The sequence below is a fragment of the Labeo rohita genome, chromosome 23 (assembly GCF_022985175.1).
Source record: "Labeo rohita strain BAU-BD-2019 chromosome 23, IGBB_LRoh.1.0, whole genome shotgun sequence".
In the NCBI taxonomy this organism is placed as follows: domain Eukaryota; kingdom Metazoa; phylum Chordata; class Actinopteri; order Cypriniformes; family Cyprinidae; genus Labeo; species Labeo rohita.
Genome location: NC_066891.1, coordinates 13764110 through 13782819, shown reverse-complemented (window position 1 = coordinate 13782819; position 18710 = coordinate 13764110). Strand labels below are relative to the sequence as shown.

General features: G+C 33.9%; 1 protein-coding gene across 1 annotated transcript in view; it reads right to left on the bottom strand.

The window, feature by feature from the left end:
- fignl2 (fidgetin like 2) overlaps positions 1-16979 on the bottom strand; it is a 62514-nt gene extending 45535 nt beyond the window's left edge. The window contains exons 1-2 of the mRNA XM_051095968.1: positions 16887-16979; positions 12412-12563 (exon numbers count right to left, since the gene is read on the bottom strand). The gene's annotated coding sequence lies outside the window, so the exon portion shown is untranslated. The remainder of the gene's footprint in view (positions 1-12411; positions 12564-16886) is intronic.
- Between the last annotated feature and the right edge of the window lie 1731 nt (positions 16980-18710).

The window sequence follows — 18710 nt, the reverse complement described above, 5'->3', positions numbered from 1 at the left end:
ATTCCTTGGCTGGGATCATGCAGAGCCATCTGAAGCTGCATTTAAACTGTAATTTGGACTTTCAACCATTGGTTCCCACTGAAGTCCACTATATGGAGAAAAATCCTGGAATGTTTTCTTTAAAAACCTTAATTTCTTTTCGAAAGCAAGACATAAACATCTTGGATGACATGAGGATGAGCAAATTATCAGGATTTTTTTTTTTTCTGGAAGTGAACTAATCCTTTAAAATCTTTATTTGCAATATATTTTTGCATATTTTAAAATGTATTTACAGTTGAAGTCAAAAGTTTACATACACCTTGCGGAATCTGTAAAATGTTAATTATTTTTACCAAAATAAGTGAGATTATACAAAATGCATGTTATTTTTGATTTAGTACTGACCTGAATAAGATATTTCACATAAAAGATGTTTACATATAGTCCACAAGAGAAAATAATAGCTGAATTTATAAACACAACGCCAGGGGGTGAAAACTTTTGAATTTGAAGATCAGGGTAAATTTTACTTATTTTGTCTTCTGTGGAACATCTTCTCTAGCTTCTGAAGGGCAATACTAAATAAAACAAATATGATATTTATGCAAAATAAGAAAAACCTACACATCCTCATTTCGTTTAAAAGTTTTCCCCCTCCGACACTTAATGCACTGCTTTTCCCTATGAAGCATCGGTGAGCGTTCAAACCTTCTGTAATAGTTGCATGTGAGTCCCTCAGTTTTCCTCAGTGTGAAAAGATGGATCTCAAAATCATACAGTCATTGTTGGAAAGGGTTTAAATACACAAAAATGCTGAAAAATCAAAGAATCTGTGGGACCTTTTGGATTTTTCCGGAGATTTTTCTGAAGAACAGTGAGCAGTTTAACTGTTCAGGACAAACAAAGGACTCATGAACAACTATAAACAAACAAACAAAAAACACAGCTGTGGATCATTCAGGTAACAACACAGTATAGAAACACATGTACATGTAAACTTTTGAACAGGGTCATTTTTATACATTCAAACATTGTTTTCTTTTGTGGACTATATGTAAACATCTTTTATGTGAAATAGCTTATTCAGGTCAGTACTAAATAAAAAATAACACGCATTTTGTACGACCCCTCTTACTTTGGTAAAATTATTAACATTTTGCAGAATCTGCAAGGTGTGTGTAAACATTTGACTTCAAATGTAAATACATATTTTTGCCACATGGCATCAAATAAACATTTTTTTTTTACATTTTTTGAAAAGCATTTAACCCTAAGTAAGAAAAAAAATAATGGTGCCTCTGATGCCAGATATAAACAAACATGGTTCATTTTCTGTTTTTGAACATTTTTTGCATTTCTTCACAGGTACAAGAACATGAACGTCTGGTAAAAACATTTCTGGCAACATTTCAGTCTGTTCTTTCCTTCATTTTCACAGCTAATGGAGGCCACAGCCGTGTTAGGACACGCAGCAGACGGGCTGTCTGATAGTCAACACTGGCCCAAAGGGAAGTATAAACCAGTCACACAAGTCTAAAATGTGAAATCTTTCAGTCACTCTCTGCATCTTCTTGTCTTTGTTTTTCTCTCTCCCCCTCTTTCTTCCTCTCTAACAATCCCTCTCTGCTACAAAGCCAGCATTTCTCCAATCCTTCCCTCCATCCCAGAGAGAGATAAGACAGAGTGAAGTCTTGTTGACAGGCTCTGTTAAATATTTATCCTGGTGTGAAGAGAGAAGTGAGCAGAATGTCTTCTACATGTGCTTCTGTGGGTCTGTCTGTGTTCACTCAGATCCTCTGTCCTGTGTGTCTTTATCTCTGTTTCAATACAATTCTATACTCATGCTTGTATGCCACTTCAAAAACAAAAAAAGGTTTATAAGGAAACACCAGTAACAGTAATCTAGTGTATACACACACACACACACACACACACACGTATGTATATAGATGACTCACACAGCTCTTGCTATATAAGACCACTAACACACCCTCCTTCACACCAGAAGCACCAGAGTTTGTCAGAATCACTTCATTTCTCTTCTTCACTTGCTTTGTATTTTCCCTCTGAAACATGAACAACATGCGCTCTGATTTAAACAAACACACACAGATGGGCCACTGTTGTTACAGTGTGAGTGTTAGCCTTGGGCCACATGAACCAGCAACGCTGTACACAGATGCCACCTTTCCTGTGATCCACATCCCATTAAAGGAAGTCAGGCTGGTGCCCCAATCAACAGATCACCTTTTCAAAAGTGTCTTTGTTCCCTGAGCCACAACAGCTGGGAACAATTAACTGCCAGTACACAGCGGTAAGGGTTGCCAGTCAGTGTATTATAGTGCCTGGTCAAGCATGGGAGCCTCAACTTCCATGCTGAAGCAGTAAATCAGTCCACCGTTCTAGTTTACTCCAAACTTTCTGCATACAAAAAAAAAAAAAAAAACGATTAATTCATTAGATTAATTCATTAAATCAGACAAAGTTTCTGGGACTTTTCCCAAAGTCCTTGAATTCGAACCCCAAAAGCAGTCATTGAAGTTTTCCCCTTGAAAAGCCTTATGGCTGACAGCAATAAAGCATTGCAGTCTGACTTTAATCAATGGTGGACTGTCTTGAACCCCTTAAGTCCTTAAGAAAGGGAGGCAGGCTGAGAAATCAATTTGCAATTTACATGAGCGGCAGTGTGTTGAAAACAGGCTAAAAGCTATAGCTTAGAAGGGCCGGCGGTAATTAGAGCCCTCTTACTACAAACGCTGCTGGATTGGCCAATCAATGGCGCTCGGGACAGTTCTGGCTATCTGCAAGACTGTCGCTCATATGCATGCGGTGGTCAATAAACTGAAAGGTATCAACCAAGGAGAAATGACTACAGTTGAGTGTGTGAAAGCTTGTCTATAATGAGACTTCCCATGGAGAGAAATGGGATGGAAGACTGAAATAGACAGAAAGAGTGTGAGAAGCAAAAAAAAAAATAGAGGACACTTTGGATGTAAATGGATAAAGCATGTAAAAAGTAGGAAAATCTGATTCAAGAGCTCAAAATTCTAAATGTGATTTCAAAATTCGAAAGCAAAATTAATATTCTAGACTTAAAAATGTCACTGGAAAGCAAAACCAAACTTTCAAATGGAGTAAATAGTAGAAATGTATGAAAAGCAACAAGTAAAAATGCAAAATGTAGAATCAATTTTCTGAAAATATTTAAAATTCTAAATGTCATTTGAAAATTAAAAAAAAAAAAAACATTTGAAAATTTTAAACAGAATAAATTTTACATTTAAATATTTAAAATAGTTAAGTATTTCAAAATATTTAATATGTTTATAATACTTATTACATTTGAATATTTTAAATATATAAATATTAAATACATTTATTCAAGTTATTTATTTTTAAATTTAATCAGAAAGCAAAACCAAACTTTTAAATGGAGTAGAAAGTAGAAAAGTAAGCGGTGTAAAACTGCAAAATATTCAAAATTCTAAATGTCACTTTAAAATACAAACCCCCCCAGAAACATTCCAATTTAAAAAAAAAGACATTTAAAAAACTGAAACACAGAATCAGTTTTCTTTATTTAAATATTTTAAATATCTGAGTATTTCAAAATATTTATAATATTTACTACATTTAATTATTTTAAATATTCAAATACATTTATTCTAGTTATTTATTTTAAAATGTCATTGGAAAGCAAAACCAAACTTTTAAATTGAGTAGAAAGTAATAATGTAAGGAAAGCAATGTGTAAAAATGCAAAACGTAGAATCAGTATTCCGAAAATATTCAAAAAATATTCAAAAAAAAAAAAAAAAAAACAGAAACATTCCATTTTTTTTTTAAAATTACATTTAACATAAGTTCAGAATCAGATTTCTTTATTTAAATATTTAGAATATTATTTTTTTTTAATAATTTTTACTAAATTTGAATATTTAAAAAAAATTAAATATTAAATACATTTATTCTAGCTATTTATTTTAAAATGTCACTGGAAAACAAAACCAAACTTTTAAATGGAGTAGCAGAAAGTAGAAATGTAAAAAAAAAAGCAATGTGAAAAAAAAAACACAACATGTAGAATCAATATTCCGAAAATATTAAAAATTCTAAAAGTAATTTGAAAATACAAAAAATTAGAAGCATTCAAATTTAGAAGCATTCAAAAAAAAAATGGCATTTGAAAATTTGAAATGCAAATTTTTTTTTTTTTTTTGTTATTTAAAATATTTAAAATATTTACTACAGTTGAGTATTTAAAATATTTAAACATGAAGTACATTTATTCTAGTAATTTGACTATTTATTTGTTTTAATGCCATATCTGCAACAATGGTTTTATGGCAACACTACCAGTATCATTTCAATACATCGTTTACAATAATATAACATTTACTTAAGAACAATCACTATACAAAATCAAACATACAAGTAACAATAATAGTACTGAGAAAAATCATATAGGATCTTTACATTTTAATCAATGACAAAAAAAAATCTGAGATTCTTCCAGCAGATACCTTTTTAAAAATATCTTTGAATATATTTTCTTATTCTAAGTAAAAACAATGTCTAAAATCATTTAAAACAGTAATTTAACTACATATTTAATTTAAAAAAACGTTATATGAACGTTCTATGTGTTTACAACATATATGCATGTACTAAGCAGTGGAGCCGAAGCAAACTTTTCAGATTTTGCTTTCTTTTTCAGGAAAGAAAGAAAAGCTGGCAGAAAAGGAGCAGATTTAAAGAGTTAAACGCTGGAGAAAAAAAAGCAGCGAGGGGACAAAAGAACCATTGTGAGATGCAGAAGTCTCCCCGGAAAGGAGAGAGAGGAAAGAAAGGCACCACTCGCCGGTCCCCTCTCTCCATTGTGAGTGGACGGAGTGCAGCCACGCATGACAGATGTCCTGCCCATTGTCCCCCATCAGCCTCCTCTCTGCCTCCTGGTCCTACTGGAATTCCAAGAGACGCGTTCTGCGTGCGTGAGAGTGTGCGCCTGTGCATGAGCGTGTGAGTCAGAGCGTGTTGCCTTGAGTCTGCGTGGAGCCGTGTGTGAGTGTAAGGGGTGGGGGTCTGGGGGTGTGTGAATAGGGGCTCCAAAGTCTGAAGTGCCAAAGTTAGCTAAACTACTCAATACAGCTCCCACGGTCCTGTCACTCAAATGCAAAAGCGCAAACAAGGACGTGCAGCGGCGGACTTTCACAGACTTAACGCGCGAGGCTTTGTCGCAGGCGCAGATGAAGATCTCTACATACTGCCAAAAGCTATTACACACTTCACTACAACAACTGTCACCTGAATAAGCAGTAATATTTAAACAGCAAGCGGCGGCGGTGTAAAGTGATATGCGGACGGGAAGCTCTGTGAAGTGCGGTGATGCACTACATTCTCTGTTGAGAGACCCACCATGTGGTAACTCTCCAAAAGCATCCCGTCAGCTGTCAGTCAGCAGGCAACAGCACCACTGGACACAATAGAGATGTAGAGTTAATGAGTGAAGGGGAAGAAAACAGATATTCCCGCATCTTAAAGAACACTCAATAACTAGCATTTTCCCTCCTTTTTCACTGACCATATTTAAATTGCATGTGCCCTAATAATAATACCAAGCACTAGCTGCATCACAAATCAATATTATTACTTTTATTGAGCAAAGAAGCATTAAATTGATCAAAAAGACATTTAATGTACAAAACTTTAGCTTTATGGAATCATTCAAATGCAATTCTAACAAGGATTCAACATTCAGCAGCGACTCTAGTAATAGTTTGACTGCCCACTACAGCATTCAAGCTGCTACTTCTGCTGCTTTGCAGTGTGATACACAGTATCATGTGTTCTGTTCCAGCACTGCTGCTGTTCTCTGCACTGCTGCGGACCTCGAAAGAGACAAAGACTAATGGACAGAACAAAGACAGGTCACACATGCACACACACCCTTAAGACAAGCCACTGACTTTCACAGAAGATCTCTACTACATGATTTACAGTATGATAGAGGTACATTAATATTAGAACTGGGATATCAGGATATTATATATAGAGAGAGAGAGATATTTTGCCATCTCCTATAGTCTCTCTTTTTCACTTGACTTCAAGGAGAGTGTACAATTCATGATGGATTATTGGAAAACTTCACCTCTATAGATTTCAGATCAATAGATCAATGAGTGGGGGGCCACTGCCAGCCCACATGCATCTCTAATATTTGTTAAGGACCCTGGTGATTTGTTGGCTCTTGTAATGTTCTAATAAACATACTGTAAGGCTTAGTGGGATGAATATACTAAATAACAAGTGAGGTACAATAAAAAACAAAAATTCTGTAATATGTAAACATGTTAATATACACAAATGTTCAAAATTTGGGGTTGTAAGTTCTTTTTAATTTATTATTTATAAATTTAAAAATATATTTAATTTATTTAATTTTTGATTTTAATACACTACCAGTCAAAAGTTTCTGAACAGTAAAATTGTTAATGTTTGTAAAGAAGTCTCTTCTGCTCATCAAGCCTGCATTTATTTCATCCAAAATACAGTAAAACAGTAAAAATTTGAAATATTTTTACTATTTAAAATATATATTTTTTTATATTTGAATACATTTTAGAATGTCATTTATTCTTGTGACCAAAGCTAAATTTTCAGAATCATTAAATCTTGTCAGTCAGTGTCATATGATCCATCTGAAATCATTCTATTTGATTTATTTCGATTTGCTGTTAAAGAAACATTTTTATTATTATTATTATTATTATTATTATTATTCCATCATCAATATTTCGAACAGGTGAGTATTTTTTTCAGAATTCTTTAATAAACAGAAAGATCCAAAGATCAGCATTTATCTGAAATAAAAAGCTTTTTGTAACATTATTCACTATACCATTCAAAAGTCGGTATAATTTTTTTTTGTTTTGTTTTGTTTTTCGGGAAAGAAATTATAGAAATTACATTTAAAGACATTTATAATGTTACAAAAGATTAATATTTTAGATAAATGCTGTTCTTCTGTTAACTTCAAACTTAACTTTTTGTTCATCAAAGAAACCCGAAAAATTCTACTAAGCTGTTTTCAACATAATAATAATAATAATAAATGTTTTTTGGACTGCAAATCAGAATATTATAATGATTTCTGAAGGATCACGGGACTCTAGTAATGATGCTAAAAATTCAGCTTTGAAATCACAGCAATAAATTGCATTCTAAAATATATCCAAATAGAAAACAGTTATTTTAAATAGCAAAAATATTTCTAAATTTTACTGTTTTTACTGTACGTTGGGTCAAATAAATGCAGGCTTGGTGAGCAGAAGAGCCTTTATTAAAAAAAAAACATTCAAAATCTAGGTATATATTTTAGAATGTAATTCATTTCTGTGATGGCAAAGCTCAATTTTCAGTATTATTACTCCAGTCTTCAGCGTCACATGATCCTTCAGAAAGCATTCACATATGCTGATGCTCAAAACACATTTATTATTAGCATCAATATTGAAAACAGTTGTGCTGCTTAGAAAGTTTAAAAAAAAAAAGTGTTAATTTAAATTAGAAATCTTTTGTTGCATTATAAATGCCTGTATTGTCACTTTTGATCAATTCAATGCATCCTTGCTAGTACTAATAAAAGTATTAATTTCTTTTTTATAAAAAAACTAAACGCATGCATACTCACAAACTACCCACAAATCCAAATACAAACTGACATATACACATTTGGAACAGTTAAAACTTTGCAGGCTGCTGTCCCCATGTATGCGCTCGTGCATGTGTGTTTAAATGAATGCATGTAAACGTTTAGCCCCGTGCGCAGCGCACCATGCCTCCCAGCACGGGCTTAGGTGACCCCAGTCAAAATCAATCAGCCCAGCACAATGGGACGAAGAGCACAGGGGAAAAGCTCGGGTCAGTGACGCGTTTAATTCTCCAGTCCGAATGTCATTGTTCCAGCAGATCGGCCTTTTCTTTACGGGCCCGTAAGCCGGGTACTTCTGCCCCTTTATCGCCATTCCGCAATTATGAGTGCTCTTCAATGCATGAGACACTGAGATGAGTGGATTAACTGTGTGGGGGGAATAAATCTAATCTACCATCCGCAGCCTTGAAAATCTAATCACTATAAGGTACATGTGTGGCAGGCGACCACTTTGATGGTGGTGGAAATTGGTATCACTTTTACTCAGAATGTCAACAAAGACATATTTTCAGCAAGATGGGTTATAATTGAACTTTTTGTTCAACTTATTCAATTTACTTGCTTCAGAAATGAAAACCTACAGGTTTATAGGAGTATCCTATCTCATAATGAATATACAATATTACATATTTAAAGAGCAGGTCATATGGGTTTTCATAAAAATATATTTTTTGCAGTTTGTAACATAGCTATCCTTCAATGTAAAGAGTCTGCAAAGTTGTTAATCAACAAAGTGCATGACAAACAAAGATATTGTCTCTCAAAAGAAAGAGTCGACTCATAATCGCCTTAACAAGTCATTATATTTTTAATCTTCTGCCCGTTACCGATCTACGTCATTAGGTAACACATTTGCATAATCCCGCCAGTCCGCGAAATACATACAGACCTGCCCACTAACACTTCCACTAGTTAGTGTGTTTACATCATGTCAAGAACATGTTGAGTTCTGCGCTGTGAAAGCAAGTTTGGTTTTTGTTTCATTGCCAAAAGATGATGTGAAGAGTCATCTTCAAATTCATTTTTTCCATGATACCACAGCAATACAATCTGAACCTTTTGTTGTGCTCATTTTACAGATGACTGCTTCTTTAATCTTGGCTTTTATCGTCTTTGGCTTCAAATCTTCTTTATTTGAACCAATAAGCATCTCCGAAGTGCTCAGAACAGCAAGTTGTTTGTGGTAATATGTGATGCATACCTAGTGCAGCTTTAGGTTTCCAGGTAAACCACAATATTATTGTTTTGCTGAAATAGTTTTAATAATTCGCTGTAAACCCACTATTTCCTAAGAAGGTGTTGATTAATGTAGACTGTCGTTCCAATTTTTTTTTTGTAATAATAATAAACGTAGACATATTTCGGTTTATAAACTGTGTTGTTTCATCAGTTAGTCACGTTAGCACTCGGCTAACGTATCCATCGTTATTGTTAAGAGTTTACAGTTTAGCAGCTGTGGGAACGATTCGCTTGCATAAATGTTCAAATGTACTTTGTCATTATTTTAAGAATGGATTGGAGCATACTCTTATTGTTTTGGTGCATGCTTTGTCAACGGCAGCCAGGGTTGCCAGGTTTTCACGAAACAAAACCCACCCAGTTGCTAGTCAAAACAAGCTCTAAACTAGCCCAATCAGTGTTTCGAGGGGGGTCCCCTGTTAAAAATCAAGTTCAGAGATGTAAAATACACGTATGTCATGGTTCCCCTGGTAAATTCGTATTCCAGGGGCTAAATATGACGTTATTGGGTTTGCTTTAACCCATGGACTTGGCAAAACTGATTGCATGGCTCTGTACCAATCACAACAGGCTTGGCCAGCTGACCAGTCAGAGCAGAGCAGGCTTAAGGAAGGGAGGGGTTTGCAGGCTTAACGCTCAGAACTGAAAGAACGAATTGTTTCAAAATCATTGAAAAATGACTATGTATAAATGTGTATTCTGAGAAAATGACAATGTTTTCTGACCTTAGATGCATTTAGGGAACTCCAACACAATATTAGAACACTTACAAATAACATTTAACCTGCTCTTTAAACCATACACATAAATTTGCACCTAAGAGCTACAATGCTAACAGGCTAGGAAGAGGGTTACAGTATACTGTAAGTGTCAAGGCCTGTTATTCTGCTCCCTAGATAAGCTTTATCAGTGGTCTACAATGTTCTTCAGAAATCGCCACACCTTTCCTATTACTCATATGGTATTAACCACAACAGGTTTTCCTGAACTGTCTGCCGCAAACTGTAGAGCTAATATGGTCAGTTTTGATTATTTGCTGTATGAGCTGTAGTGCAGTTTCTATGGCTAAAGCTAAAAACTAAAATCTTCTACATAGCAGTATACATAAAGTCTGTTTACAATGCACAATTACATGTAGAAGCTACAGCAGGTTTTTGCGTAGTCAAATACTAGTGTATTTCAAGTATAATTGAAATTGATTGAACATTTGAAGGGTTAAATATAGAACTGTAGTCTCATGTGCATATATACTAGACAAAGCAATATTTTTGGTACTTGGTTGTAAAGACAAAGCTGCTTATTTTGATTCAAATATTTTGAATTTACAGAAACAAGGAGTGTAACTATATTTACAATTATTTTAGTAATTAAAATCATTAAACACCATACTGTAATTCAAAGTTTTAATAACTGAATGTTCTTCAACATGTACACTTTTTATTACACATTTTAATATGTGACCCATCATAAGAGTACATTTTTATTGATTTATAAATAACTAAATAAGATTTCCAATTATGTATGGTTTGTTAGGATAGGACAATATTTGGCCGAGATACAACTATTTGAAAATCTGGAATCTGAGGGGGGTGAAAAAAATCGAAATACTGAGAAAATCACCTTTAAAGTTGTCCAAATAAAGTTCTTAGCAATGCACATTACTAATCAAAAATTAACTTTTGTCATATTTACAGTAGACAATTTACAAAATATCTTTATGGAGCATCATCTTTACTTAATATCCTACTGACTTTTGGCAAAAAATAATGTGATAATTTTGACCCATACAATGTATTTTTGGCTATCAATGTATTTTTTCTATTCATTCATTATTAAATGTTGTTTTTCACTCATATATAGCAGTTTCTACACACTAAAATATCTTAGAGCATGAAATTACTAGAAAACGTATTATCAATTTAAGATTTTATAGAAATCTCTTTTAAAATGCTCTCATTTATCCATGTTTTCCAAGACACTGAGAATCATAGTTCATAAATAAAATATTTTGTTGTTGAGGGAACAAATGAAAAAAATATATGTGTGAGCGTACAACTTGATTTTTAGCTGTTTAAGCATATTTTAAAGCTTTTTTGTCTAGTTTTAAATTGTGCAAATGTACTTACAGTGGAATAGGTAAGAGGTAGAGGAGCAAGCAGGAAGCCATCAAAACTGACAGGTAAAGTGGCAGTGATGTGCTTCAGTGTCCTTCACCTACGAGCAGTGATGGGAACGCCGTTTATTTATAACGGCGTTATAAATAAACGGCGTTACTAACGGCATTATTTTTTCAGTAACGAGTAATCAAACGAATTACTGTTTCCTACGTTACAACGCCGTTACCATTACTGCCAATAAAATACGGCGTTACTATCATTTATTATAATATTATTATAATTTTATTTTTTTTTAACGATATTCTCTGTTGTATTTTCCTCTCAAAACAACGGAGCTCCTTTGGAATACTTCAGCTTTTAAGAACTGCTGGTTTCTCCGGTAGTAGGCGGAACTAATGTGCAAACAGCAATCTCATTGGCTGGCGCTCACCTATTATCGTCCCTGTTTTGATTACAGCAAATCAGTTCGAGCGAACGCAGACAACGTGATTAATATTCATGAACCCAGCAGCTCGTTAAACCTTAGTGTGTTTAATATTGTTATTAATAGTAGAATTCGTGGTAGTAACAAGACGTTCATAGAAACACTAAATTACAAACAATATCTCCACCAGTCCTAAGTTCAGTCAAAATGACAAACATGCATTCATACATGGTTATTCTAATTACTAAAGTTCTAATGGCTAAAGTTGAATGCTAATTATAATTATAATATTGTATCAGATATTTAATATTAGTCTGGTGAGTAAACTAAAAATGTAATTAATTTCATTAAAATTTCATTCATTTAACATATTTAATATTGGGGTCAAGTTATTTAATTTATTTATTTATTTATTTTTTAAAAAAGCAACACAATAGTTACTTTCCCTGGTAATTAGTTACTTTTATAATGATGTAACTCTGTTACTAACTCAGTTACTATTTGTGAGAAGTAACTAGTAACTATAACTAATTACTTTTCAAAGTAACATTCCCAACACTGCCCACAACAACATTAAAATAGTGTAGATTAGTGTACAATGTTTTATATTTATTTTATAATTATATTAAATTAGATTTTTTTTAAGTAACGCAATAGTTACTTTGCCTGGTAATTAGTTACCTTTATAATGATGTAACTCAGTTACTAACTCAGTTACTATTTGTGAGAAGTAACTAGTAACTATAACTAATTACTTTTTTAAAGGTACGTGCCCAACACTGCCTACGAGCATCACAAAACAAGACAAGACATTGTGCCATTGTGTTTCTGATATAATACTAGTGGAAACAGCTGAGACACTCATAACATCATATTTTCAACACAACTTAAACTGTCCGATGTAAAACAGCAACAAAAGAGATTTACTTTTCTCTTACCCACTTAAGCACAAGACTGTGACTCTTAGTGTTTCATTGTTTCACTCTTGATTTTAGTCCCCTCCAACACTTCATTGGGTCAAGTGATGGGTCATGGGTTAACAGGATTTCACCTCGGAAGGGTGTGCAGTGTGTTCTCTCGCAGTCTGAACCTGTACACAGAAAGTCACAGATGGAAGAGAAGCCTTATTTCAACATGTAAAAATTTTAAGCCTTAATTTCATGTATTAAAAAAAAGGTTCAAACATTCACTGATGCTCCAGAAGGAAACACGATGCATTAAGAGCCGGGGGGTGAAAACTTTTGAAATTTAAAGATCAAGGTAAATTGTACATAATTTGTCTTTCAGGGAAAATGCAATATTTTCTGTCGCTTCCGAAGGGTACTGCTAAATGGAAAAAAAAATATTTCAACAAATTAAGAAAAATCTGGATATCTTTATCCTGTTCAAAAGTTTTCACCCCCCGGCTCTTAATGCACTGTGTTTCCTTCTGGACCATCAGTGAGGTTTTATTAATAGTTCTGTTGGAGTGCCTCAGTTGTCCTCAGTGTGGAAAGATGGATCTCAAAATCAAATCTTCAAATATGCAAAAGATCAAACAAACAAGGGACTCATTAACAACCATCACAAAACAAAAACAGTCGTAGATCATCCAGGTAACCACACACAGTATTAAAAACCAAGGGTTCCCAAACTTTTGCAAGGGGTCATTTTAATAATTTCAGCTATTTTTGTGTCTTGTGGACTATACGTAAACATATTTTATGTACAATATCTTACTCAAGACAGTACTAAATAAAAAATAAATTTTCATTTTTGGGTGAACTATCCCTTTAACAATGTCTTTCTACTCCAATTCACTTCAAGTTGTGACCTTGGAATGCACCAGCTCTTCAGTGAGAGGCAGGGCTTCGTGAGTCTGTTCATTTGCCAGATCATTCGAACCTGAGACAATAGTTCAGCTGCTCATTGCATGTGGAACGTGGCACCCACCCCCATCCGAACGATTCAAGGCTTTATCTTTTCCAAAGCATTGTCCGCATTTTATGATCGTATTACAAGTCATTTTCATCTATCTGACCTCCTCGGCGGACTCCTGGACCACCATGCCTCTTTGGTTTTCAATAAATCTTTCTGCCCAAGATCTTCGCCGTTTCATTTACACGATCCAACCCGAAGGTTTTTTAACCGCTGAACCGGGGGAGACAGCGAGAGGGGTGAAAGGTGAGAACGGAACAGGAGGAGATGACAGAAAAGGAAGGGTGTGAGTTTAGGGAGGAAAGAAGGAGGAGACGTGAAAAGCGAGCCTCGAAGTGCTGTTATGATAGGAGCCGTTCTCGCTAGGCCAGCACGCGTGTTGCCGTGCTCGCTGGACCGCAGGCTTCGGCAAGAAAGGGCCCCATTCAGCAGGCTTCGCCCAGATGCTTGCCTCAGCTCCACACTCCTCCAGGCTATGGCAGAGAGCAGGGGAGCGAAGAGGGGCCACCACAGGAAAAAGAGATCGGAATCTGATATCCTATCATTAACAGGCCAAATAAATGGAGAAAAAAAGGCCCAGCTAAACTATTGACCTCAGTTACAGTGTTTATTGGCAGGAACATTAGCAACAAAGGTGTAATTAGCTCACAGCTCTGGCCATGAAACAGCATCTGGAGAGAACCAATGAAACTACTCCAGGCTCTAAAACATGTTTACTTGAAAAGGAGCTGTATCTTTTTTCAGGGCTGCCTCAACACATGAAAGATTAAAAAATAATGGTTTCTTTTGGGCCAAAAATGAGTGGCTTAGATTGCAAAATGCAATAACAAATAAAACAAATTATTTAATAACTATGTACACTACCAGTCAAAAGATTTTGGACAGTAAGATTTTATGCTTTTAAAGAAGTCTATTCAGCTCACCAAGCCTGCATTTATTCAAAGTAAAATACAGCAAAAGCAGTAATATTGTGAAATATTTTTACTATTCAAAATAACTGTTTTCTATATTTTAAAATGTAATTTATTCCTGTAACCAAATCTAAATTTTCAGCATCATTTCTCCAGTCTTCAGTGTCACAAGATCCTTTAGAAATTATTGTAATATGCTGATTTGCTGTTCAAGAAACATTTATCATCATCATTATGATAAGCAATATTTAGAACAATTGAGTACATTATCAGCATTTAATAAAAAGAAATAAAAAGCTTTTGTAACATTATACGCCATACCATTTTTATTTTTTATTTTATTTTATTTGTATTTCTTTTTTAAAAGAAATTATAGAAATTGATACTTTTATTTAGCAAGGATGCTTTAAATTGATCAAAAGTGTTGATAAAGACATTCATAATCTTACAAAAAAATTCTATTTTAGATAAATGCTGTTCTTCTAAACTTTCTGTTCATCAAAGAAACCTGAAAAAACTTCTACTTAACTGTTTTCAACATAATAATAACAACAACAACAACAACAATAATAACAATAATAAATGTTTTTAATCAGCAAATCAGAATATTAGAATGATTTCTGAAGGATCATGTGACTCTAGTAATGATGCTAAAAATTCAGCTTTGAAATCACAGGAATAAATTACATTTTAAAATATATTCAAATGCAAAACAGTTATTTTAAATAGTAAAAATATTTAGAAATTGTACTGTTTTTGCTGTACTTTGGACTGTATCCAGGTGAATTATACTGTTTAGTATCAGATAATTTGACCTTTTATGAAAGGCAAGGTTAGCTTAGATTGTAAAATTTTATATACCAAAAGCATAATGATATTTATAATACATTTTTAAAAAATATTATACTCTTAATATTTAAAAAAAAATTAAACCCTAGACTTAAAAAAAAAAAAAAAAAACAATCAATTATTTCAAGAGGGTCTTCACACTATTGGTGCTTGCTTGGGCCTTAAGTAGCATTCGTAACATTTTAAATTGAAACTTTACCAAATAAACGTATACATTTTATCAAAAAAACATGAATATAATTGAATATCATAAATAACATGAGTACATTTCAAGAACTTAGCAAGAGCATGTGTAGATTTTTAAAACAGTTAATAGATTAGAATAATAAAATAAATAGCCACCAACCACATACCAAACATGACAACATCAGATTTGAGATTCAAGAAGATTCAATAAGAAAATAAAATGTGGGCACAATTCAATCAAACAAAATTTCCCTTTCTGACCTATTCAGATCAGCATACTCACAGAAAGGTGACATTGCTGTTTTATGATATCACAGGAATGAATACATAAATCTGTATCCACTAGCTCACCTCTGACTTCCACAGAGTGACCGCTACATAGTGACCCCCACGCAACACACCATTCTCTCCCCATGCATTTTAAGGGCTGGGCTATGGGAATATATCAAATAGAAATAGTAATTTAGGCATCCAGTCCCTGGGGGACGGGCCAGGACGAGAGAGCATGGAGCAGAGTGGGACCTGTCCACACTGCCCTGAATAATACATGCAGTCTGCTTATTACAAATCTAGCAAGGACATCCAGGCGCCGCGTGCTAATATTGCTATACCTCTCTCTCACACACACACACACACACACACACACACACAAATGCAACAGACATGAACGTAAATACAAGCACAAGAACAATAATGCGTACAAGTGCATTGCAAAACATTCTTTTAGATACATATTGGAAATACACCATGAAAAAAAAAAAAATCATTACTAATTAAAACCTCAACCAGTGGTCAACTATGACTTTTACTGGGGAACAAGACAATGGAGGAAATGCACTAAATAATTCACGAGATGAATTAAACATCCATGACGATTTGGCATACACTTTTCCAGCTCTACGTTTACTGTAATAACTCATGAATTTGAACCAGTCATTAAGTACTGTGCCTTGACTGGACAAGTGGGACAGATAGTGAAGTAGAATCGTACAGATAGCGTAAAGGAGAAACTGTGCCATCTTAAGGTATTTAAATGAACTGACATCGCTTTACTCTAATGACAAATACATGGTTGAAAAACCTTAGTCATATAACCTCGCTTATATAAAATAACCGGCTTTACACTATTTAAATGTTAATGCAAAATTTCAAAATAATAACAATAATAATTTAGTAAGTGCGAAAAAGTTATTACATTGTGTTACTAACATAAGCATTAGCTTTAAAATATTATCAGCTAAATAACGCCCCCTTGTGGGAGTTTTACATGGATTACCAAAGATACTAAAACAGATATAGGCCTTCTGTATAGGCTTGTCCTTGTTATTGTTTTCATCTAAATAAACTTAAACTTTTGTCTCATAACATTCCCACCATCAAATTCGCTGTTGTCATGTTTCTGTCATAATAATTACTAATCATGGAAGGTAAACAGGTATCCAAGAGTCGACTTTCTAACAGTTCCTAACAGACAAAAACCTTTGTTAAAGTACTATATTTTGTTGTTTTAACAGTAGTATTGGTTGGGTTTGGGTAGAAAATATGTTTACCATGGTACTTTTAGCATTGTGCGATGGAATCAAGGTGGTCTGCACCTGGAGAGAATTATCCGTTCGCGTTCCCATTCATTTCCTATTGCTTCGTTTGCGCAACACGTGATTTGACGCTGCCATCTGTACTTCATGTCATGTGACTCATCTGCAGATGGGGAAAAACGTTTTTAAAATTTAAAGATCGTCACTGATGGCAACTACAATAATATTTACGCTTTGCTTTGATGGAAAACAATGGCTGTTAATATTCAAACATGTTTTTGCCATCTTTTTTCAACAGAACTTTACAGATTCCTAATAAACTTCATTTTACTTTGTTTGAAAATGAGTAAAATTAGGTTTTGACTTTACTCCATTTGGTCTGATAAATATAACATTTTCCTAAACAAAACAGATCAATAATATATGTGACCCTGGACCACAAAACAAGTACTTTTCTTTTGGAAAAGTCATATTCTTTATTAAATAAATTATATATATATGTGTATATATATATATATATATATATATTGCAAACAATGAGCACAAAAATTGACGTTGTCTGCTCATAGTTCACGTGTAGCAGTGACACTTTAATGTCTCCATTGCTGACCACAGACTTCCTGTGCTCATGATTCAAATTCAAAGAATTGCAAAAATTCTATTCTAAAATCCAAAAGAAAATCTTAAGGGAACTCATGGTAAATTACCCTTTTCAGATTGGTCTACAAATTGGCATTGTGACTGGACAGCTGCATTTAACTTCCCGGAAAATGTTATCCTCTGCCTTTACGGTCCAAAATCAATTTCTCCTCACTTGCTTGGTCTTTTTCTCTAGCTGTAATTGTGTGTTGTAGAAATACAGACAAAATTAATAGATAGAATGCTACAGTAATTGTATAACTGGTCTTCTTTAATGTATATTCAGTGGCTAAGTTAAACTAGATCAACCCATATGTTTCTGATTTACTTTATCTTTTTAGCATGTTTCTGTGTTTGTATGCTTTTTACATCAGTGTCTTCCTGCCTAAAGTAGGTGATCCTAATTTGGGAAGAAGAACAGACTTCATGCTAATAGTCAAATATTTTTGCAACGTTAACTTGAAAATATCAGAAGAAATGTAATGAAGAGTCATGTGTCCACTCAGGACCAGACTTGGTACTTGATGGCATCTGCTGTGCAGCTGTCTGAAAGACGTTACACATACACTGTGGTATTTCAAGTTGAAAAGTTCATGGAGGATCCTCGCCAGTAACCTAAATTTAAATAACTGGTATACAAGAAAAAACTAAAATAAATAAATTAAATTAAAAAAAAAAAAAAAACGTAAACAGTAAAGTGTACAACAAGAATGCCAAGATGTTTTATCACACTTAATGAAAAAGCAGTGGTCTCCTTTACAGAAAACATCTATAGCATTTACCATTTCATTTCCCCATATGAATACGGAACTGGAGGTGTTGCAACATGTTGTACAGTAGGCTATTTGTCCTACAACATGGAGAATCAAGCACATTCACCACATTTAACCCAATATTTGACAACAGATCACATAGCTGTGATGTTTTAAGGGAAAACACCCAATGTACACTGTAAAAAACAATTTGTTGAGTCAACTTAAAATAATTTGTAAGCTGGCTGCCTTAAAATTTTAAGGTCAGTCAACTCAAAAAATGTTTATTTAACTTGAAATGTTAAATTATACTATGTGACAACTTAGATATTTGAGTTGAATCAACTTAAAATTTTAAGACAGCTGGGTTACTTACCCATCTGTTAACTTTAGCAAACACAAATATCTAAGTTATTACTTAGTACAACTTAACATTTAAAGTTGACTA